At 35.9% G+C, this 26,008-nt stretch overlaps 1 pseudogene across 1 annotated transcript in view; it reads right to left on the reverse strand.

Annotated features, from left to right (window-relative positions):
• LOC145674377 (ras-related protein Ral-A pseudogene) overlaps positions 1-19,036 on the reverse strand; it is a 43,512-nt pseudogene extending 24,476 nt beyond the window's left edge. Inside the window, exon 1 of the transcript XR_014128916.1 lies at positions 18,207-19,036. The product of XR_014128916.1 is annotated as a ras-related protein Ral-A pseudogene (transcript). The remainder of the gene's footprint in view (positions 1-18,206) is intronic.
• Positions 19,037-26,008: the final 6,972 nt, after the last annotated feature.

Here is a 26,008-nt window from a genome sequence, read left to right on the forward strand (position 1 = left end):
CCAAATCTAGCACAATTTCAGCAAGTTTGTCAAAAAGCCGTAAAACCTGGAGATGAGAAAGAAGTTGGTCGTGGGAAGAAAAAGAACGGCAGAAATGTATCCTCTTCCATTGATTCATACAGTCGGTAAACCATACAGGCAGTCTTATTTTTCGAAGTAAGTTCGAAACGTCTTTGGGCTTTTTTGTGGCTCCACCCAGGGTTTTCTAATCCTTTAACTCCGACGCATGGGCGGAGCTATGGGGGCCATTCTCCCCCCAACTTTTTGACAACTTCACCATCTTTATTTCTGACTTCATGATCATATTTATTCCTGAAATGACAGCTCCGAGACCGACCAAAAATCTGCCCCCCCCCCCAGCAGACGATTCCCAACTCCGCTTATGCTGCGAAGTAATTTTCTTTCAAAATATGTAAACAAAAACTTTGCATTCATTTATACGACATATACGCCATTGAATCTGGCAACGACTGCATTAATTTAGTTGAGTTAAAATTTTGGTGCGTGAAGTATTGACTTCTATCCATGCATTCTTGCTCTCTGTGTATTTTAAGTTACGTTATCGTATCTCAACTTCGTTTTTTTAAACTCCTGAATTAGTAATTATGAGGATCTAGCATAATTTGACCGAATCTGGCATAAGTTCGATCAGGTTTTGGAATAATTCCGAGCTGTGAGTCTGGCAACGCTGGTGGGGAACGACTTGGTCAACGACTCGCGAAAGAAATCTGAAAATGGTGCGCCGTAATAATAATATTAAAAACAGTTTTTATAAAGGAATATTAATACATACGAAAAGCTGTTTAAAGAATGAATTGTTATACTGACTTTACACGTATAAAAACATATACCATATACCAAACAGATTGAGCGATATGATGATAGCTGTTTTGAGACAAACACTTTCGAAGTCCAACTTCGGGTATCTTCGGAAAACAGTAAACTAAAGCTGCTGGTTCGAACCTCCAAAGCCAACCTTAGTAATCCGGAAACGATGTACAGATATGTTTTTCCTTCTGTTAAATATAATAAGACATGTTGAAATGGTATTAAGTGTAGAAAAAAGTAACATTGAAATACTTAATGATACAATATTTCGAGACTATGTATTCACACTCTCGTTTCGTCATTGTGATTTCCATACGGAAAAGAGCATTTACGTATGAGCTCAGTTATATTTCAGAAGCAGCTTCCGAAAAGCGGTCATATTAGCTCAGTGGTACACCACCGAGCGCTTAAATCGTGAGTTCGATACCCGTTCAGGTGAAATTCTTTTATGATATTCTACTTTCCTCAATGCATGAAAATTATGTAAAATAGTTACATTACAATTCATCAGTTGTATATATCAGTTGAATATATATATTCATATCATCAGTTGTATATATCAGTTGAATATATATATTCATATCATTTCACGACATAAGTAATTCTTATCTTTAAAATATAACATCTGAGGTATTGACAGAACGTCGGTGTGTTATGTGTGAATATTGAATACAAATTTAAAAAATCGTGTAATAGCAATAAATAAGTTATGTAATGTATTTATTTGCAGCTACTTTCATCGCAGATAACTTCTCAATATTCGCATTACAGCATTTAGGTAGAGCATATCGAAAATCGGATCGTGGTCCAAGGCAAAAAACTAGCTAGCCCCAAACTGTCACGCAAGAAATTCGCGAATCGCAAAAGTAAAGTGAAGAGATTGAGAGCGGCAATTCCTTAATCGCTCTCTCTCAACTCTCTCTTATCTGCATTTATACACATAAAAGTGTATGTATGTATGTTCCAAAATAACTCATGTATGCCTAGAGCAGGGTTTCTCAACCTGGGAGTCGCGGCCCCTAGGGGATCGCGAAGATAGGCGGAAGAGATAAATATAGTTAGAATCTAATACCAGAAATTATTTTTAAATATTATTTTTAATTTTGTTCTGATAAGCATACTTTTATTTTTTATACACATTGTAAAGAACAATAAAAAAATAAGTCTACTGAACATTTTCAAAGGGTGTAGAATTCGTGTTACTATTCGGTTCAAAGTCTCTTGTCGTCGCGAATTCTGTCGAGAAATTTGAAGCTTAAAATATACAAAACGATAATCATGCCTGTTGTTCTGTATGGTTGCGAAACATGGTCGCTTACTCTGAGGGAAGAACATAGACTGAAAGTATTTGAGAACAAGATCCTTAGACGAATATTCGGACCCAAGAGGAACGGGAATGGGGAATGGCGGAAACTTCATAACGAGGAACTACATAATTTATACGGTTTACCCAACATTGTTAGGGTCGTCAAGTCTAGAAGGCTTAGGTGGGCAGGTCATGTAGCTACAATGGAAGAAAGTAGAAACGCTTTCAAAATCTTGACTGGAAGACCGATCGGAAAACGACCATTAGGAAGACCTAGGTGCAGATGGGAGGACAATATTAAGATGGATCTCGCTGAGATAAGAATACAAAGTAAAAACTGGATCCAATTGGCTAAGGATAGAAATCAGTGTAGAGCTTTTGTGAACGCGGCATTGAACCTCCGGGTTCCATAGGCCATAGAGTTAGTTAGTTAGTAGAGTTGTTTAAAAATGAATTTAAATCAAAGAGGTATGATATAAAACTAATGAGAGCTGTATATAGAAATACTAGAAAAATACACATGCAACAAAACCTGCACATTGAAATACAATTAAAATTAAAACCTAATGAGATACCTAAGCATGGTGTAATTTCACTAGTTCAGCAATGTCCGGTTCAATCTTCATGACGAACATTATCAAACCATTTTCAACTGATAAGCGATTTCTTATCTTTGTTTTAATGTTTACCATAAAAAAAAACACTTTCGCACAAGTACGATATAGCAAATGGAATTATTACTTTTAAAGCAGCAATCCCCAGACCAGGATATTCTTCTCTCCTTATCAGGCAGAACTTGTCCAAGTCTTCGTTACAAAAAAAACAGTTGCAAAGACTTGTCGCATGATCATTCTATTATTTGGTCAAGAAGTTGTGGGCTTAGATCGAATACGTTAATGGCCTCTTCAATGAAGGAGTTTAACATCCATCTTGAACCAGCACCTTCGTCATTGGGAATATAGATATTACAGTTACTGTATCCACTGTCAGTGCCGGGCGCCGAGAAAAGGGGCCACACATTTCGGAGGAAGTGTGTTACTCATGTTAGGAAAGTACATGTGCACATGTGTAAAATAGAAGGAAAAACGTAATAAAATGTGCTGAAAATTAAGGAAAGGTAGGGTTTATTTTGAAAATGTTATTGAGCTTCGTGCCAACCATGGTGGCGCTTCGTAGCTAGTCTGTCGACGTCACTCATATATACGGTGACATCGTACTATACTCTCGCTCCGGGCACTGATTTTCCATGGCACTGTTCACTATAAACAAAAAAATGGATTCTACTATTATAGAAATAGGTATGTTAAAAATCCCACACAAGCTTATTATAAAACAAATTATAAAACGGTCGCTGGCAAGAGAGTGTGATAAAAGGGGATCGTGACAGAATTAGATTGAGAACCACTGGTCTAGAGTAATTTTAACCACGTTTCTTATAGTTTCAAAAAGATTGCTGTCGGGTTACCTATGGTGAATGGGAGGGGGATACATATAAAAGATTGCTAGAAAATGATCGATATTAGATTCATAGTTTTCGGGGTCGCTTAGATTAATAGTGAGACTTTCAATTTCGCTTAACTCCGATTAAGCTCTCATTAGTAGGGATGGGCACGAACGACTTTTCTTTGAAACTCGACTCGACTCGAAACAGACATCTTTGAGGTCTACTCTTGGACTCGGCGCGAAAAATATCTTCCAACTCGACTCGGATTAGAGTCAAGTCGAACCAAAACGAGCCAAATCCTGTGTGTAGTCCTACCTAGACAATACATAGACAATAATTATTCTATCATCAATTATACTACTATTACTACAAATAATAATAATAATAATAATAATAATAATAATAATAATAATAATAATAATAATAATAATAATAATAATAATAATAATTATTATTATTATTATTATTATTATTATTATTATTATTATTATTATTATTATTATTATGACAACACCGTGTACAAACATGAACAATAGATGGTTAGTAAAGGAATACTAAAAGCTAGTTGACTGCTGACGTCGGTAGTCATGAACTCTACAAGGCAAAGACATCGTTCATTACTCTAAGCTGTAAGCGTCGGTGGACTACAGATGGTCAACTATTGACCTCTCGCCAGAAATTGGTGGCCCCGCAGCGACGATCCGTGGTGGCCCAAGTTCCATTTTGAAAACTTTACCACCAGCAGCAGAGACGCGATGAAACGCCAACGAACCACAAAATTACTCTCCCAAAATATGTCCAAATGCTTATATGTGTGATTTGTTTATATTTAGGTGAATCAAAAAAACACAAAACAAATACCCGGGGTGGACGCAAACTATCAATATTACGATTACTAGGCACGTGTTCTCCTGACTTCCCCACGGAAACGATCATAAAAAGCTTGGTTGTTGAAGGATAAATCATTGACGTCTTAATTTAGCCAACCAGAGAAACCCCTACATCTCGAGTTCTAGAAGGTGATACCGCGAACCGTTTCAGATTTATTGCTTCCTGGTGGAGTACTATCCATGAGCAAAATTTGAGCATAATAGCCGACATGCATCTTCGGTGCCTCTTATCTTTAGTACAATTTTAACCAGAGATGGTGTGGGTCAATGAAAATTTGATCCACAACCCACCATGACCCACTATCACCCACCACCCAAATGCCCCATTGGCCCACTCTGACCCATCAACCATCGTGATCCACTCTGACCCACCACCAACTATGAACCACTCTGAACCATTGCGACCAACTCCGACCCACCAAAACCCATCGACATCAACTCTGACCGATGGCCCACGTCCTCCCCTCCATTGACTAAAGAGGTTACACTTGTAATAAAACAAGACTGTGAAATTATCACTTATCGGAGTTTGAATTTCTACCGTCAATGGCTCAAGCACCTCTCTGTTACAATACTGGTGGGTCTGACCTTTACGATATATAATGGCAAAGTGTTTCTCATCTTCCAAATTAAAATGAATTTAAATTTATCATATATAATTATTTCTTTGTTGCCTTACAGACACATTTCAGTAGAAAATAGGGTGAAATTTGAAAGTTTCAAATCAAGGAAAAGTAGACCAACGTAAAAAAAAAAAAAAAAAAAAAGAGAGAGAGAGAGAGAGAGAGAGAGAGAAACTAATTTTCTATTTAATTAAGCATGCCGTACTAATTGAAAATGCCCATGTAATTAAGTTTAGAATACAAATTTTATGGCCGTTTTTCTCTAACTTTATGGCTTGATTGCCTTATGCTCGGAACGCTCCATACATTAAACACCAGCTTCAGCAATTATAAATAGAAAGCAGTGGGTATAAAATTAAAAAAGAACTTTAGTTTGCATTACTCAATTTTTTTCTCAACTAATATCAATCGTTTTCGATTATTTTTACAAATCAACCCACTACCAATTTCCAATATATAGAAAATGCACCCCCGTCCCCCCGCTCATAAAAGATAATTTTAAAAAATGCCAGGACATATTTTCTTTATTTTTAATAAAGAGTTATATGTTGAATTTCAGCTCTCAGTTGAACGGCTTGTAAGATACTAAATTTTTCGCAAAAATTCGGACTTCTACTCCCCCTAAGGATATGTATTATAATGAAAGTGACAAGCGTATGGTAACTTCCCAGTTGGGAATGGAGCCTGATTATATACCAAACGTCAATTCATTTGACTTTGCAATTTGACCGTGATGATTACGCAGACATAGTTACTTTCAATTTTTTATGATACATATCCTTATTTCATATGTTACAGATGATTCAAAAATATTTTTTCAAGCAGTTAGCTCCTCTAGAATCTCACAGGCTGCATCCCAAAATCCAACTCCTACTATCCTATGACAATCCAAAAGTGACTGAACTTTTTTTATTAGGAACAAATGACAAAAGAAAAATGGAGATCTTGAAAGTAAAATGTAGAAAAGCTCGGTGCCCCCAATAACTACATATTTCTCCACCCCTTCATCCCGAACTTAAAAATAAAACTTAATTCGAATATGGTTAATTAGTGAATTTATTACAGTTAAATTCCACTCACTACATGCTACAGCTACAACTATGTAACAAAAAATAACAACTGTGAAACATGTTCTGAATTACTATTAGATTTCTTACGCTATTATTAAACATATTAGAATAGTAAAAGAGGATTGATCGTGAAATAGTATATTTGCTCTTGATTTATAACTTTTTTCATACGGAAAAAATTAAAATATTATTCAAGTTTTAAACTTTGCACTCTGCAAATATGTTGCCCTCTAGGCAATGGGACTAATGTGAAATGTGGATTAATGTGGACTAATGGGAAATGCTGCACTGTTAGCAGCGCTGAAAACTTACGATTCGATTCTAATATCGAATGATTTCGATATCTTTATGTCGCTACGTAACCACCCTGGGTGCTAATGGAAGCTTAATTGGACTTGAATTGAAAGTAGAACTATTCACCTAAGCGACCACGAAACTATAGATTCGATACTAATATCGACCCGTTTCTAGCATTTTTGATATGTATCCCGACAGTACTCTTTTTCCAGACTGTAAGAAATATAGTTAAAATTGCTCTAGATATATCAGAATTAGGTTGAAATACACACATAAATCCACTTTTATATTCTGTATAAATAGAGAGTGAGCGAGCGAGCGAGCGAGCGAGCGAGAGCGACTCAAGGCATCACCACCTCCACATTGCAAAAGCATATATCAGGAATTGAATTGAAAATCTATGTAAAGACTTTCTGCTGTGGCATGCTTCATAAAGACAATTCCAGTCTGCTCACGTGACCTTTGGGGTTCATGAATTTTTTTTGCGAGCGTTCCGACTTTGGATTCTCTGTTTATACCTTCTGTTTATGCATCGAATAACTTTTCAAGAACATAAATGACATTCTGTATTATGAATGTTGAGAATTACCCTCTATATGACAAATAGTTGCAAATAAATACACTACATGATTTATTTATTGCTATTGAACGAGTTTCTTAACTTGTATTTACATCCTCATACCGACCTACTGTGAAAATCATCTCAGATGTTATATTTTAAACATAATAATTACTATGTTCTGCAATGATTATGTTATATATACACAACTTATGTATTCTAATGTAATTATTTTATATAATTTTTCATGCATTGCGGAAAATATAATTTTAAAAAAAGGATTAGCCTAGACGGGATTCGAACCCTCAACCTCATGATTTGAAATCCGATAGCTTACCAATGAGCTAACACAACCTTCTAGCGATGGATAATGGATCTCAAGATAATTATGACATTCATTTCCATTACAAACGCCGTTTCTGTTCTACTTTGACTTTTATTTTAGTACTCAGGCGATAATTATGTTCTATTTCTTAACTTTGAGCATTCTTTTACATATGGAAAGATTCCTTAACGTATTTAAATGTTCCATTACGTATGGAGAGCTAAAAGACAAACAAGCATGTGCTGACATTGAAAAAAAAAGTTTCGAAATATTGTATCATTAAGTATTTCAATCAATGTTGCTTTTTTAAACACTTGGTAACAAGTCTTATTATATTTAAAAGAAGAAAAACACATCTGCAAACTTTTTCCCGATTGCAAAGGCTGGCTTGGAGGTTCGAACCTGGCTTACTTTTTCCCGAAGATACCCGAAGCTGGACTTAGAAAATTATTGCCTCAAAACACCAGTAAAGAATGCGCTCAACCTTTTTGAGACAAGGTGTACAAACGTTTATTTTCATTCTTGAGAGTTTAAAGTGACGTATAGTTATTAAACATAGTATTTAATATTGTACTCTTAACGTGGAAGTGATATACAGTTAACTTTTGAATTCAGTTAACATTTTTCTCTCTGAAATTGCTTTAAAAAGTATGTAAAAACGTTTTTATTTTATTTCTTGAGTGCTAAAAGTGATGCAAAGTTATTAAGCTTACTACTTTATATTGTATTCTTAACCCTAAACTGATACACAGTGCGTTTTTGAATAAATTATGTCAAGTTATTTGAGTGACGAACACTGGTAGAAAATCCTGACTACTACTGAAACATTTTGATTTTAAGGTGACGACTACTGGTGCAAGGATTTTAAAATATTGTTTTTCCTCCAACGGCTACTCCTTTTTTAATTCTAACTACATGGTCATTATAGGAAGGATCAGTGAGTCTTTCCAACTATGGTACAGCTCCGACAGATTCACGATGCTCAGAGAAGAGACAAAATAGTATGTTTTCAACCTTAAAGTGAGAACCACTGGCGTTTTTACCCTGCTATGCAAAAGTAAGTGAGTACTCCAATGTAGTTCTAATGCGGTACTTAATTTCTGCGTTTTAGATATATGGAAATACATGTCTCTAAAATGTAAAGAACTGATTTTTTTTTTTTTTTTACTGAAAACTGCCACTCGGTAAGCCTTATGGATACCGAGGTATGGGAAATAAACTATAGGTATGTGGGGCTTGCATACTTGACGCTACAATTCGGAAATTGAATTAAAATATGACTAACGGCTATCAAGATGTTGTCAAATAAAGGGAGGACCAACACAGTTAAGGGGTTTTCGTGTTAGATGCTAAAATTTCCGAAATCGGTCATGGAAAGTTAATAAACACCAGTAGTAATTTCATCTTAAAGTAATTAGATATCCTCATGGAGTGTTAGAACATCATGGGGTCTACCAAAATTAAATTTTAAAAGCTTTTGAAAATATAATCTGACATTTGTAAACAGTATTTGAAATATGTGTTTACCCAAAACTTCCAGCTAGTACATCTAACATCTGGAGAAACACTGTGAAATAAAAGCGTACGAGATCTTGAAATTTCGGAAACAATTATTGGTGGCAACAAAATTAAATAAGATGGTACTTCTATGGGTTAAATGAGTACCTCAGTACAATTTCGATCGAAAGATTAGTTCAGTCCTAGGTTTTCTTCAGGCAATTCCAAGGGTTCATCGAGCTGTGCAAAAGAATGAAAATTCGCTGTCAATATCTAAGATAGTAACCAAGATATAAGGAATTATATATTTTATGGCGTAAAAATAGAGATCTTTACGGATTTGTACTTTTGGCTCTTTCCTATAAGAAAAAAAATTCAGAAAACTACTGTATATACCTTAATAGACAATTCAGTGGGCGGGGACACAGTAGCTTAGTGGTAGGGTATTTAACTAATCTTTTTTTTTTTTTTGCAGAAACTATTGGAGTATTCACTTAACCTGTAGAGATACGATCATACTTAACTCCCTATTTAATTTTAAAATTAAATAAAAGGAAATATTTCAGTGTAGCGACCCACGATTATGCATTTTAGTCTCAGGGAGATTATGATTAAAGCAAGTGAATGTTGTTGACAGAATTGATGGAATGCAAAGGTGGGAGGAAAGAGAGTACCCCGAGAAAACCCACGAATACGATGTGCACTACAAACTGACTTGACCGTGGATCGAACCAAGAACCCAATACACTAGAGGTAAGCACTCTACCCCTAAGCCATCGTGCCCTCGCCCATTTAATTGTCTATTAAGGTATATACGGTTGTTTTCTGAAATTTCTTCTTCTTACAGCAAATACTCAAAAGTACAAATCCATGTGGGTCTCTATTTTTACGACGTCATAAAATGCATAATTCCTTATATCTCGCTTGCTATATTAGATATTGACAAAAAATGTTCACTTTATTTCAGAGCCCGATGAACGCTTGGAATTGTCCAAAGAAAATTTAGAGCTGAATTAATCTTTCGATCGAAATTGTACTGACGAGTCTGAGGTACTCACTCAATCCATATAAGTACCATCTTATTTAACTTTTGTTAGGATCAATAATTGTTTTCTGAAATTTCAAGATCTAATACGCTTTTATTGTATGGTGTCTCTCTAGCTGCTAGATGTACTAGCTGGAACTTTTAGGTAAATACATATTTCTAATACTCTTTACAAATGTCAAAATATATTTTACAAAACTTTTAAAATTTAATCTTGGTAGACCCCATGATGTTCTTAAACTCCATGGAAATACCTAATTATTTTAAGATGAAATTGCTACTGATGCTTATTAACTTTACATGACTGGTTTCGGAAATTTTACCACCTAACACGAAAACCCCATAACTATATGGATCCTCCCTTTATTTGACAATATCTTGATAGTCATATTTTAATTAATTTTCTAAATTGTACTGTCTAATATGCAAGCTCCACGTACCTATGGTGTCGCTTTTTATTTCACCATATTTCGGTAACTGTTAGGCGTACCGACTTGCGGTTTCGGTAAACACACACCTCTAACGTTCTTTAAAACGTTATTAAGACATATTTTAGAATATTTAGAAATGAGAGTTCTGGGAATATCATGGTACCCGAAAACCCCCATCAGGGCGTGTGTGTAGTGTATTTAATTGAAACTACTTTTGAGGTTGTTGTAAGCCCTCGTAATTACGTTTCCGAAACTGCACCATCTAGTACGCAAACTCCACAGTTCTGTAGTGTCGCTCTTTATTTTCCCATATCTCGATATCCATAAGGCTTACCGAGTTGAGGTTTTCGGTAAACAGATGTCAGTTCCTTACATTTTAGAGACATATATTTTCATATATCTAAAAAATACAGACATTAGGTACCCCATGGTAGCCCGAACACCATTGAGGTACCCACTTACTTTTGAATGGTAATACATTTTGAGTTGTTGTTCAGCATCAATAAACACTTCATAGTTTTTCTACGTGCAACCCAAAAGTCCATACCTGACCGAACAGATTTTGTCCATTTAATCTCAAAAATGTTAAGATACTTTGTATTGTTAAGTACAACCAAATTAAGCACACTGAATATAACATTTTAAATATTTTCTGATTTTTGTTGCAGGTATTTCGTGCATCAAACCAGGATTCTGCTTGAAAGACAGTCAAAAGAAGCAGTGTAGGTTGTGGCTAAAAGTACGCCCTTTCTGAAGACAGACTCAGTTGTACTTACATTATTTTGTACGAATATATAACCCTAATAAAGATACTGTACTACAAATTATTTCTTTCTTCCATAAATTATAATAAAATATTATCTCTGTTTAAAGAAAATGATTGTTAATGTTAAGTCATTTTAATTCTTTTTCTCTGTAATAAGAACATTATCCCTAGCAATATTTTTTATCTTTGTGCTATTGCGATTGGATGAAGTAAAATTCTATACGAAGCACTATTATTTCAGACATGCATTAATAACTAATGTATTGTTCTGTATGTAAGACAATGTGTATACTGAACATGTCTAGCGAAGGTGTTGTTTTAATACAGAATCTATAACTCAGCTTTTCAGTAGTCAACTTTATTGGGAATCCGAAGAAAGAAGTTAAAAAAAAAAAAAACGTTGGACTTACCAGCGTGTGTGTGTTCGAATTCTGGACTAATCCAAATTATCCAGAGAAATCATTATATATTTCTTTGTTGCTATTTCAGATGTATCCTTTATCCAAGTCGTATTAAACGGAGACTTCATACATCGCTATACTTTGTATGAACTATGTTCCGTATTTACTTAATCACTTTGTAACTTTCTCTAGTGTTGACAAGGCCGCAGGTGTCAATCGAATAGTTTAGTGTTTCACTCATGTCACCTTGTGACTAAGGTACGTCCTGTCGGTATATATATGGTACTGGGTTCAATTAGCGATAAAATACATTTTTAGCGTTAAACAAATGCAAAAATCTACACGAAATGAGATACCGTGATCTCTGACTTACGGATAACACCAAGCAACTAATGGTACTGAGTGTGATTGAGTTTACTAATTACTATTTGGCTAAAATCAGTGTTCCTTTATCTATAGTTCTTTTCGTGCTTTGAATTGCAAAGTTTGAAATAACCGTTTTAAATTATTGTGTATATATATCTTCCGAGTAATTCTGAGAATCATTGCCCTTTCTTTAAGCAATGTATGAGACTGTTAAATTGCTCTTTCCTTAAAATGTTGCACTAAGAAGGATGCATCCAGGAAAGTCCAAATTTGCAGAATGTCTATAGCAGGGAAGAATAAATATGTTTAGTCGATGGCTGCACAACGCCTCCGCTGTCACACAGCGAATACAGCGGACGTTTAAGAGTATTCTGCACTTACTATTAGGTATCGGCCTGGGAACTTTGGCGCATCTACCCAGTCTCCTTCTTGGTGTTGCATTTTTAATGGTGAGTACTGAGTAGGAATCATATTGTAAGCGAATACGTTTCCGGCTGACACCACACTTTTAATTATTGCGACATTTAAAAAAAAAAAAAAAAAGACATACCTGTTAATTAAAATGTACAGAGAAGTTATTTCTGGAAAATTCTATTCAGGCCTCTTGTGGTAACAACTGCACTTTAGTAGAAGATACTATTAAGGAAAAGAATGAGGTAAAATAATCTTTATATCGTACAAGCAATGGATGATAACAGCTTAATAAATGATTGTATGTAAATCTTGTTTGAGTTTGAATATAGGATTGTATAAGGCTGTGCATTTTGCATTATTATTGAGGTGCTGCAACTAACTAACTGCAAACCATATGATAAATTCTTACAGTAATATATCACATATTGATTTACTCTGTATGGAAACGAAAATAGTTTAATATATGGTTAACCTCCTTTGTGCCAGGGGCGGATCCAGAGGGGGGCGATCGGGGCGATCGCCCCCCCCCCCACAAGAGGAAACTTTCTTATTTTATATATAAATAAACCCATCCATAACAAGTTTGGAGCTCTTAAAAGTAGCAGTATTACCGCCGACCGCCCCCCCCAGAAGTCCGTCCTGGATCCGCCCCTGCTTTGTGCCCATAATTTTAAAATTAACGCTTGTGTCACTTTTCAACACTTGACTTTGCAGTAGCTTTCCAACGAATTAGCAGGAAGCCCAAACTTATAGGACATCCTGCAGGTAAATACATTTCTTTGGACAGTTTCACTGCTCCAAACTAAGATTTGAAAAGTGTAGTATTGTTAATTTTATTATTATTGGCACAAAGGAGATCAACCATATTTTAAGCTATTTTTGTTTTCATACAGAGTAAAACAATATTTGACAACATTACAGTAAGAATGTATCATGCACTTTGCAGTATGTTGCAGCACTTTAATAATGGTGCACTATACGTACACTCTAGATCCTGCATATGTCCGATCCATACATTACAAGAAGGCAATACGTATTCGATACAGGTAAAATCTGTATATTTCATATGGACAACCTATTAGCTATATACATCCAATCTATACATTACATATGGCCAACCTGTACGCGACATACGTATAATCTATATGCTGCATGCAGACAGTCTGTAAGCTACATATATGCACTCTGTATGGTGCATACGGATATTCTGTATGATGTATCTGGACAAGCTGTGTGCGACATAAGGAAAATCTGTATAATACATACGTACAATACGTATACTGTATCTAGTCGTACGTATGGGGCACAAGTACAATATAGATGCTGTCTCGGGCTTGAACGCAAGAAACATACGTACAGAACGTATATTGCATACTTCTTGAAATCATGCTCCGTCCTGATAGTCAGTGTATGTCGTCATTATTAACCCACATGCTACATACGACCCTGACGTCACAAAGCTAGATATTACCTCCGTATATACTTGTTACTGCAGATAACGTCACACGAATGACGTCATTGCACTTGTGCAGACAGTACGTATAATACATACTTTTTCAGCTATACGTTTGCTGCAGGATGTTATATACGGTTGTACGTTAAGTCCAGAAACTACAGGAATTACGAATGTAACCTACGTTTTTAAGTATGCCACCTACATTTTTTTTTCTCAGTGCACAGACTTAATTGTAGTATATCCATGCAACTAGTAATTTTATTGAACATTTGCTCTTTGTTATTAAGTTTCAGTTATAAAATTGTTGATTTTTTATTGAGTATATTATGGCCAGATCAAGAAATGTTGATATTCCAGATTGTACTATATAGGAAAAATAAGGGCTCTGGATACCACTGCAAAAGATGGCTCAGTGGTAGATCTTTCACCTCCGGTGCTTGCGGTTCTTGGTTCGATCCCAGCTCGCGCCGTGTGGACTTTGTGGTGGACAAACACCGTGCTCGTGGGTTTTCTCGGGTTTCTCCCGTTTCTTCCCACTTTCTTCATTCCACCATTTCACTCATATCACATATTCACCGTCTCCTTTAGCCTAACCGGCATAAGCGTGGGACGTAAAACTTAAAGATTTCACTTCATTTTTATAAAACTGAAATTAAATAAAATTTATGAGTCTTAATGTTGTATGTTATGCGCGTGATTAATGAAAATGAATGGAATAATTTTGGCAATGTATATGTGGGAGAAAACAGGAGAAAACACCGCCAAGATATTTTCAACCACAAACAAATATAGCTAGGATTGAACCAAGGAATTCTGACACCGGAGGTGAGCGCTCTACCACGCAACCACCGTCTTAAGGTTGTTAACAACAGCTGTGTGGGCTGGAGCATGGTGAAACACATATGGTTTGGATGCCACGTTAAGCTGTACATTCAAGTCTCATATAGCCTCGCTGCTGCATGATAAGCTAAATTAAAATCAATTAAATCCAATTAACAATTAAAAATATGTATGCAGAATTATAAATATGCATGGGTTAAATATATGCATGTATTAAAAATATGAATACATTTGTAGGATAAGTCAAAAGCCCCTTACCACTCCTTGTAAAATGAAAGCGAGGGAGCGGGGGTAGATAGCTGAAATTGGTAATTGTAGGAATACTGTAGCCGAGTGGGAGTCTTTATGGTGCATATCAGGTGAACAGCCGCCATCTTCCTGTCTGCCATTTTGAATCTCATTTTTAAAAAAAATAAAGAAAAAGGGAAAATGTGATATATGAAACAGAGCTATAAGTTTAAGAGCAACTTAAATGGTGTAATCAGTTTTAACATAACTGTAATAATTTTCAGATTATAATCACACGAAACTCAAATTTATTTCCTATTTCCAGATGCTGAAATATTGCATTTGCTAAAGCCGATCGCATTCTAGTAAGATCTTCAAGATGTGATATGGTAGAAGTGCCCGTCCTGAAGCTAGTGATTTCAATGAAAGGCATCCTCAATCTGCTCCAGTTTCACACGTCGCAGTGGCATACTTGACTGAGTTCGAAGATGCAACACAGTCGAGAACAGAACACGATCAGGTAGGCTGAAACAGCCACTGACGAAGGCACAGTTATGGCAGCGCTAGCGTCGTTTAAGTCTCCACAGCGCAGCACATGGCATGCCACCTCAGCCAAACCTCCATTTGCAAAATGTTACAGACGCTTAAGTGGCAGTCTGTTGGCCCCGTATCATTGGTCCTTTTGTTATCTCTGGCGCCTTAATTGCAGAGCGTTACTTGGACATGTTAGAACAACTCATTGTTCCCTCCCCCAGATGTTAACTTTCATTTATTTTACAAACATGATCGAGCGCCACCTCATTATGGACTCCAGGTTAATCAGTATGTGATTGAACAGTTTCCTGGTCGATGTATTGGTCGGCGTGGGTCTGTGAAATGGTCTGCCAGATCACCTGATTTATCACTATTGTAGTTCTACTGTACGGTCACCTAAAGACTAGGGTATGAGGCGAAAAGATTAGGGATCTGGATTAATTGGAGCAACAGACAGAGGATACATGTGGACAAATCACACATGAGACATTGTTTGTATTCATACAGCTTGGGAGATAGGTCTACAAATATGTATAAGCGGAACACGACCGGCGCATTGGACACATTTTGGCAGAAGTAATTTGAGTTTCATGTGATTGTAACTTCATAGTTATTATAGTTATGTTAAATCTGATTGCGCCATTGAATCCCCCCTTCCTATTTTAACTTTCTGAGCGAGATTCGAAATGGAGGACAGGAAGATGACGGCCATTCACCTAACAAGCACAGTAAAGGTTTCTCCTTGGCCTAATATGTCCTTATAATTACCAATTCCGGCTAGCTACAATCGGATCCATTTTAAAACGGGGTGTAGGGGACTTTTGACTCACCCTGTATATATGAAAAAACAACACAGTGTGTGAGTAACGCTAATATGGGAACTTTGAAACATTCAAGAGCTGCGGGTTCCATAAATATCTAGTTGAAAATATTTAGATCTTCGTAATTCTTAGTATAAACGCAAGACGCCTAAGACCAGGGGAGGATCCAGGACGGACTTTTGGTTGGGGCGGTGGATTGTAATACTGCAACTTAGAGTTACTTTTAAGAGTTCCAAGCTCTGAGATAGGTTTTATTTATATATAAAATAAGAAAGTTGCCTCTTCTGGTGGGGATATCGCCCCGATCGCCCCCTGGATCCGCCCGTGCCTAAGACTATCAGGTACGCCAACTCCCAATAGTTCACAATCAGGATAATAGATGTCGCTAGTCACGTTGTCTTCTGCTTGACATCAAGAGATGCCAGGCACCTTGTAGACGCGATAAAGACTTGAAATACAACTATTTTATTTTAAAAAAGGTTTATCACTATCTCTTACAAATTTTGCTCTATGGGCGCCAGCAGGGCGCGAATTAGGCATTTTTTTCAGGGTGGCATAAAGTAAAAAAAAAAAAAACGCCTCGTTTAAACCAACTTGCTATAATCGTGCCAACCCTGCTGACAACAACGATTAAAGCTAACACATTTGGCTTCTGTTTGGGGTAGAGTATACCAGTATTATACCATTTTTATCCTAACCTACAGCAGCAGATCTCACTAAAGTTCCTTAAAAAAAAAAAAAAAAAAAAAAAAAAAAGCAGCTCCCAATACACACCAACTATAACCTAATTTAACCAAATTACTTTTTACAATGAATTTTCTATTAACAATTCTCGAACGGACTTGAATTGAAGAATTTGAATAATACAATAAATATAACTGAGGGGAGGAGGAAATAACATCCCTCTGGGAATTTTTCCTGCTTTCCAACCAGGGATAAAAGCTTTCCAGATGGGAATTTTTCCCTCCATCTTTGGCCGCAATTCGCACCCTGGACGCCAGTGTTCAAACAGGAAGTTATAAAAAAATTACCACTTCCGCTTTTTTTTTTTTAAATTGAAGTACAAGATCTAACGCAGACTCTAATCTTCATATCATGCATCAATATAAAAAAAATATATATATACCACTTTGTGTTGCCGTTTTTCATTTAAGGCGATCAGTGTTAAAACCAGAAAATGTATTTTTACTACTTCCTGTTTGAAAACAGGGACGCAGTTGTAAATACTACCTATTCTTGAGACGCTTAACTCATATCAATTATCAATTTTTCACTATTTGTTATCATATTTGGTGTATGGCGATTAGGTTAAAAGCGGAAATTGTTTATTTTTACAATTTAGGTTTCAGTAGAGAGATAATAGTTAAGATAAAACCTTTTGTTGAAATACTGAATCCAATTAAAGGAATTATTGTTATTAGTCACCGTTTATGCTCCGTTACCTGTTCACTGATGGCTGACCGGCCATATAGTAGTTCAATAAAACTTCTTGTACTTTTGCATATCATAAACATGGAAATGTATTTTCGTGATAAAGTATTATCTTCTAGTTTATGCAGAAAACCTTTGACCTTAAAAAAAAAAGAAAAAGAGCTCAAAGTATCAAAAAATTAGAAATTAAGATTGTTCCAGGCAGAGACAATGTTTATCTTTAAAGAAAATGAAGAGGGGGGCCATGATGGACCAGTGGTAGAACGATTACTACTGATGCGTACTATCCCTTCTTCGATTCTCGGACAAGTAAGTTTGTGATAAACAGTATCATGTCCGTTAGTTTTCTCGGGATACTCCGATTTTCTCCCACTTTCTCATTCCACCCATTCTTCCATCATCATTCACTTTATTTAATCATCGTCTCTCTTAGCCCAAAGGGCACAATCGTCGGACGTTAAACTGAAATATTTTATTTAAAAAAAATATAAAGAAAAACAAATTATATTGGTCTTGTAAGTTTAAAAAAAAATATCCACAAAATCATTCTAAAATTGTGTTAGATAAGAAATTACTATTTTAATTTAGATTTTTACTGAAAAAAAAAATAATGAGAGATCGGTAGTTCGCTTACCTTTTCGAGGACTCAATTCCTGATCATTTTAGTATAACAAGTACATCCAAACAAACTGGTACATGTATCCATTATGTCTCTCATTATCACTAGTATTACTGCTGCGAACGACGACAAACTTCATCGATAATGTACATGAAAGGCTTCTCGACAGCGCATTTACTTAGAGCTGACGTTTCAATATAGGGTATGTTCCATTCATCTGCTTTGGCTTTTGCTTCATAAAATTGAACTTCACGCTCCTCTTCGAGATCGCATTTGTTTCCAACAAGGATCATAGGGACGTCTTCCGTGCCTTGGATGCGAATTACTTCATCCCTGTACTGATCAATCACCTCAAATGTTACAGAGTCATCAAGCGAAAAGACCAGAAGAGCTCCTTCAATTGCAGTAGCCCATTCCTGAGCATCGATATCTTCGTGGCAAGTATCTAAAATATTGATCTCATATGATTTACCGTCAACCCACTCATATGTCTTATAAGTGGCATGACCTGTTTCTTCGTAGTACTCCACGAATTCTTTGAAAAGGTACTGGACACACATAGCCGTTTTTCCTACTTTCATCTCGCCCAGTACAGCAATTGTGTGAACAGGGTCGGTCTCACCCACAAAAGTAGTATACGCGAATTCTGCCATCGTATCTTGCAAGTTCACACTCAAAACTAGTAAAAACTAACTCCCTGGGACTTCAACTTATTCACTCTTTCAGTTCAATGTGTATGGAAACAAAGACAAGCGAATTGTTTTAAATCTTGCACCAAATGCCACGTTGCTTACGCCAGTAGATCCACTCTCACAAAGAGCAAATGAGCATCTGATAACATGAGCGCACCGATTACACCACAAGATGGAGTGTTAGCTGTTGACTAACTGTGTTTGCTAGCACTTCCTCTCGGATTGACGCCATACCTATCCAGTGATGTCATAGTGCCTCGATTCTGTAAGACGTCACTTTTTTTTTCTTTTTTCTTTTCTTTTTTCTTTTTCTTTTTTTACTTTCAAGCTGCGATAAGAGTAAAGAAAGTATGGTAATTGGAGAAAACAAAACCGAACCCGAGGTTTCAATGGATTTATACATTCATAGTCACTACGTCCCGAAAAAGTTAATTTCGTTTTTGAACTATTTTTTCCTGAAAAATCAAGAATACAATATATCGAACGAGTTCAATTGAACGAATTCGATCTGGATCAAGCTTGGCATTATAGTAGATATTGATCCGGTGTACAAGTTTCTAAAATGTTATAATGTGCACAATTTTGATTTCTGAGTTATGGACCATGAAATTTGGGATTAGAGATTTGAACCTGGGATTCACATTTTTGAAAAGAAAAAGGAACATGCGATCTGGATCAAACTTGTTGTAATGGTAGATTTTGAACCACTGTGCAAGATAGTATGAAAGATAGTATGCAGGCTTTTGGTCCCCATTTATAAACCAATAAATGTGGATGGTAAAATAATTTTAGTAAATATTTGCTTTGAAAATTAATTAAAAAATAATTTTTCCCCGCAATATTGCAAATTATGTTTGTCCATTGGTATATATACTTAGTCTTATTATAAATTCTGTCCCAAAGTTTTAAGTACAGTGACACAAAATGGTTAGAGATATGTTAATATCCTAACTGCATGAGTTATATAGAAGAATTATGAACCAAAATCACAAGTAATCATTCAAAATGGCCACCATTAGCATGTGGGGCTTCAAGTTTCGCCTATTAAAGGTTCGCCTAAACGTCAATCAAAGTGATGACACAGAGTTAATTTTTTATTAGGCGAAAGTTGAATGTTTATTAAAACTTGGTACAGCTTGCGTACGTTGGTAGTCCTGCACCTCATTAATAGTTAACATTTTCTCTTGAAATTATTTTCGCGCCCTTATTAAATAATCCAGTATGCAGTGAAAATGTTGGCAAACTCAGCAGAAATTAGTAGCTTAATGAAATTTGCAGGATAGTTTCCATTCATCGAGTATAGTAATATCCTAAAAGGAAGTCCACGAACATCCATCTTGAGTTTCATTCAATATGGCTGCCATATCCAATTTGGCCACCACCTCTATAGAACAACCATGTTTTCCTTGATCTCTTATCTTAGGTTCAATTCTACTCTCCTGGAACTTATACAAAATATTTTGTAAATAAGATTTCCTTTGTTTGATATAGATCCGTGTAATTCATCTGTATATCAGGTGAGATAGGTCTGTAGGTCAGGTAAATATAAAGTTACAAATGATAGGGTAGACTTGTATCCTTTAATCTTCTACCTGTGTTTTATTCAAGCATATTTTTTCTTATTTCCTTGCTTTTTATACATATAATATTTATACAAGTAAAAAAAAAAATCAAAAGTAATATGTCAACATGTCATAATTACAATTGATATACACACAATATGGTATATATTTATATTTGAAAATAACGGGTCGTTATACGGAAGTTTCTATAAACTTATTTAGCAAAATATTTCGTAGCGAAAATGTTATTTAAGGAAAATTCAGTTTTATATAAACGATAGAAATAATTTATAGTAAATAAAGGACAACAATTAACCCATCCCTGGCACGGTGCACTGTTGAGACATAAACGATACGGTAGGGTTGGATCAGACCCAATGCTGCTTTAGATGACAAAAATCATTGAAAGAAGTTTTAAGAAGAGCGTTTATATTTTAGTAATTTACGTTTCATATAGTAAACTCTGTTTCTTTCAGAAAAGGAAATTATCTATTACACTGAAAAACTAGAAAGAAAAGGAAAGAACTTCGAAAGATTCATAAATGCAATGTATAATTTGAGGGTAGTTCAACGCCAATATAAAATTAAGATAAGGCTAATATATCACTTTTATTCTGTTATTTTTTGATTCCCAAAATATGATCTCTCTACTATTAATACACATGTTTAAATAAAACAATCTCGAGCATGAGCAGCTCGACTAAGCACATGAAAGTTTTACATTTGCGATACACCAACTTCAGAAAAGTTTGTTGCTGGTATATTCAAACAAGTAATTGGGTAGCATTCTTCATTTTCTCCTCCGATCTTCAATCAATTGCTGGAACATCTTAAAACAATCTCGAGCATGAGCAGCTCGACTAAGCACATGAAAGTTTTACATTTGCGATACACCAACTTCAGAAAAGTTTGTTGCTGGTATATTCAAACAAGGAATTGGGTAGCATCCAATTGTACTGTACTGTACTTATACTGTATATAAAATTTAGAAGCTAGACATTCTCATTAGACGAATCTTGAATAGGCGAAAGTTGAAGACACCTTAGCATGTACACAGTCCTTAAGTCTTTGTGGCCATTCATTAATTCCATTATGCAACACATCAACTGGAAAATCTGAAGCTTCCTTCCGAAGAGACCGCTTTAAACTTTCAATATTGGGATGTATGTTCTTGAAACCCATCTCCTTAAATTTGGACCACAATTTGTAGTCCAAAGCGTTTAGGTCCAGACTTGCATAAGGCCAATATGAAGTAGAAATGAAGTCCGGAACATTTGTCTTACTGCTGGGTTGTCCTCGCCTTGTGTGCTGGGGCTAAGTCCTGCTGGAAGTTCTAGTTCTGTCCATGGAGGAGCGTGTTGGTAAGATTCTTGACTAGTCTCTCAAGAACTCTCTCCTGGTACACTTTGGCTGACGTTTTGACCAAATTTCACAGAAGCGGACCTCCTTTTTTCCCACATTGCTCACAACCCACCACACCATGACAGAGGCGGGATGTTTACCCCTCTGGATCCTTGGAGCCTTTTCACCAGCTACTCTAGAAGATGTGGCACATGTAATGTCATTTTGGGCATTGGCAGTCACCTCAACATTGACAATCTTTTCATCAGTGAAAAAATATTTGACTGTGCCAATTTACTGCGCAACGCTTAAGTAAGCGCTTTGCTTTTAGGCCGTCAGTTCATTTGTCAAAAGATGTCCTTTGCGTTGTTTGTAAGCATGGAGTTCCAGGTCACTGCCTAATATGTGAGGTGAAACTTAAAAAAAAAAGAAAAAAAAAAGTCTAGAAAACCTCCTCCAATGGTTTTGATTATATTTAATAAATGAATAATATTTTCAGTCCTATCATATTTCTTGAATAGCTGTTACCGTTTAGCTCTAGGACAGTGCAATATTTAACAGGCTTTACGGCCAACCCACATAAAATACAGTGAGCAAAATAAGTATTCGTCCGGCCAGAACTGAAATGTTTGTACGCATATAATTTGCATTCAACTCAATAGTAAAAGGAAGAGCGAAATACAGATATTTCATTACACTACATTTATATATACAAAACATAGAAATGAAGTTATTCCATATTCAAAGCATACGAAAACGTACAAACAAAATGAACTAAACATATTTCACGCCAAAAAAGTATTCGTCTACTAAGAAATACTATTCATCTACAATAGCTTGGGTTGTTGTACCCCAACGTTTAATACTTTGTAGGTTCTCCTTTTCACCGTATTACCTCCTGCAACCTCCTTGGCATTGATCTAACTAGATTTTCTGTTGTTACGCTAGTAATTTTCCTTCATTTTGTCAACAATGCGTTTTAAAGATCAGTCTTATTTGAACTATGGTGCTTCCGTATGTTTGTTTCCAGAGAGTGCCATAGATGCTCAATTAGATTTATGTCCGGTGATCGTGGTAGGGTTTCCATCCACTTCGAAGTATTGTATAAGAGCCTGTCAGCGCAGTGTGTTTCGGGTCGTTCTCTTGGATGAATATGCAATCCCCTGCTAGGCCCATTTGCTCAACACTCGTGGGGAAGATGTGTCTTCAGGATGTTGATATATGCTCTGTGATCCATTATTCTCACAATGAAACAATTTTCCAACTTCGTACGTACTTATGCACCCCCACACAAGAACTGAGCCGCAACTATACTTCACTGTAGCTGTAAGATTATTTTCCTCAAGTTCACAATTCTTCTTTCTTTATACCAGAACTTATCCATCTGATTGAAACAAATGAAATGTGCCTTCATCAGTGAAAGAAAACTTTTCCAGAAGTCGAATATCTCATTTCTGTATGACATTGCACACTCCTGACCCTTCTTTATGTTGATTTTTCTTATATATGGGTCTCTCTGGGCTATTTGGGCTCCATATCCAGCTTCATGGAGGACGTTTCCCACTGACGTTTGGACTGACACTTTCTTTGGAGACTCTTATTCGAGCTCCGCAGCTATGACTGGTGCACTGCTTGCGGATCTTTCTTAAGTTTACGTACGATGAGACGTCTATCTTACTGCGTTAGTTGTGATGAACTTCCAGATCTCTACAGATTTTTATATGCTTTTTTGTCTTTTTCAACTTATATATGGAGCCTTTAATGGTGGTAATAGGCCGACCAATCATAGGGGTCTATCACTGTTCTCACTAAACGATTTGCTCTTACCAAAATATCGTATCATCTTTCGTCTTTCCTTTTCACTTTTTTCTTTTGATTTCTTCGTCTTCCCCTGGTTGCTTTCCGTTCGTTGTTGACTCCAATAGCAGCACACACACACACTCTTTGACTACAGTTCACCAATTGGCACAAGCGTTTGCAACTATAGCACCCAAAGACACGCGTTACGAATAATGTGTTGCTTCAGGTATATATACAAAACGAATATTTTTTTTTGGCAATAAATGTGATGTCTCTCTTCTTTATTGTAACCTGTAGAAAACGAAAGACAAAGTTTCATTTGTTCCTTCATTTATTTTATGCTGGGAAGTATAGTAAAACTTATGAGCATATTATTGTGCGATAGAGTCTTTTTTTTTTCCTTTAATATATGATACGATTTATATTGTGTGCGCTTTGAGACGAATACTTTTTTTTGTTCACTGTATTTAGATTTGAGCAATAACATTTGTGTATCCGTACGTTAGTTGGTGGGCGAACTATAGTCCAGAAGGTGTAACGTCGTTGGCTTTCCGCGCTTGGACCTGCTCGTCACTGGGGGTGTGGTAAGAGGGTAGCCAATCACCACCAACCGTCTACTGCGCTCAGCGAGCCACGAGTAACCAAGCTGACCACTCCCCATAAGCGTCACTACAACTTTTCGCGGGAACGACGTTATAGCTTCTGTACTTTAATAGTAATACTAACTTCTCAGTATATAGCGCAAATTCCTAATGGTTAACAGTCGCCGCTCCGGTCCATTCGCACCGTATCTGCGTACAATATTACTTAAACTAGGTATACAATAATTGCAAATTTAGAGCGAAGCGATGGACATTTATTGGTTATTCATAGACTGTTTTTAGAGCATTAGTTTTTATTTTCGTGAGCGCACACGACATGAAAATAGTTGAATTTAGCATATCAGCGAAAAACATAATGGCTTTGAAACATTGTGTTAGCAGAACAAAACGAAAAAGGCTTCACCTATTTTGTACGACATTCAGCGCACGTTCTCGAATCACCATGTAAAATTTAGTTAAGAACGGTCAAGATATATGGATAAACGAATGCCTAATCCAAGTAATAAGGAGTTTCGCTTCCTAGGTTTTGAAAATTTGTGTTTGCAGAACAAAACCAGTATCACATAGTTCTATTTGTAATGCTGAAAATTCTATTTTCCATTTTTACGATTAGAATTCGCACGCAAACTATTTTCCCAATGTAGTATATGAGCATCCCGTTTTCGGTGATTATTCCTCATTGGTACATCCAATAGGGACAAACGACCCATTACGACACTTAGTGCTTACTCCCGAGCCACCATGACAAATTTCGTGAAGAATGGTTTAGGCATCTCGGAGATACAGTTTTCTGGTGATTATTCCTCAATGGTATGTCCGATCGAGACATGCAATCCCTTGCAACACTCAGCGCGCGCTTTGTAATCATCATATCAAAATAAGTCTAGTTTGAGTCTAGAAAAGAGGAGCTTTACTTCGCTCCACAAATCGATAATGATGATGATGATGATGATGATGTGAATATGAACTTGCTTTTCAGTTTATTATTAAGAGGGATTTCAAATAATTTTCACCGTAAAATATTCTTAGTAGATGGTAGATCACATGAAAATCTTGCCATATCAGTTTGGGAAAGATAAGAAGTTAGACACGAAATACATTTTGTACATGATTTAGTATGAAGAGGAATGTATTTTTTTTTTTTTTAATTTGACCTTTAATTAATACGTCCAGTAAAAGTTATTAATTAATTACATTCTACAATAAAAAGTGATGAGCTGAATTCATGAAACACTATACATTTATCTACAACTATACACTTCTACGGTAGATTAAGAATAATTGTACTACATAATAATTAAATATACCCCATCTTTTGAACACAATAGAACCTTAATACCTTCAAATCTGGAATTCTGTAAGCTACCTTATATTCCTTGTGCAGGCTTTCTTTATGGGGACAATCATTATGGCTATAAATATAGCGTTTTCTCGACATTGTTTGCCTCAAACTGCGTTAGAACTAAAATAATTTTCACTGTAAATTTTTCTCTGATAATGGCCGCAAAACTGTATATATATATATATATATATATATATATATATATATATATATATATATATATATATATATATATATATATATATATATATATATATAAAATCCTAACTATACATAAAACTATATAAACTGATATAAATTAAAGGGGTACTTCCGGTTGACGTGGAAAGTTGAAATTCGGCATTATTGTAGCTTTCCGGGATTAACAGACAAGAAAATTGCCAAGTGTAAATATTTAGGGAATCGAAAGGAGGGATGAAGAATTTCCCCATATTATTTAAATGGGTGTTTTTTGAACATATAACCTCATGTTTTATGC

The sequence above is a fragment of the Thermobia domestica genome, chromosome 17, assembly GCF_964235325.1.
Source record: "Thermobia domestica chromosome 17, izTheDome1.hap1.1, whole genome shotgun sequence".
NCBI classification, from domain to species: domain Eukaryota; kingdom Metazoa; phylum Arthropoda; class Insecta; order Zygentoma; family Lepismatidae; genus Thermobia; species Thermobia domestica.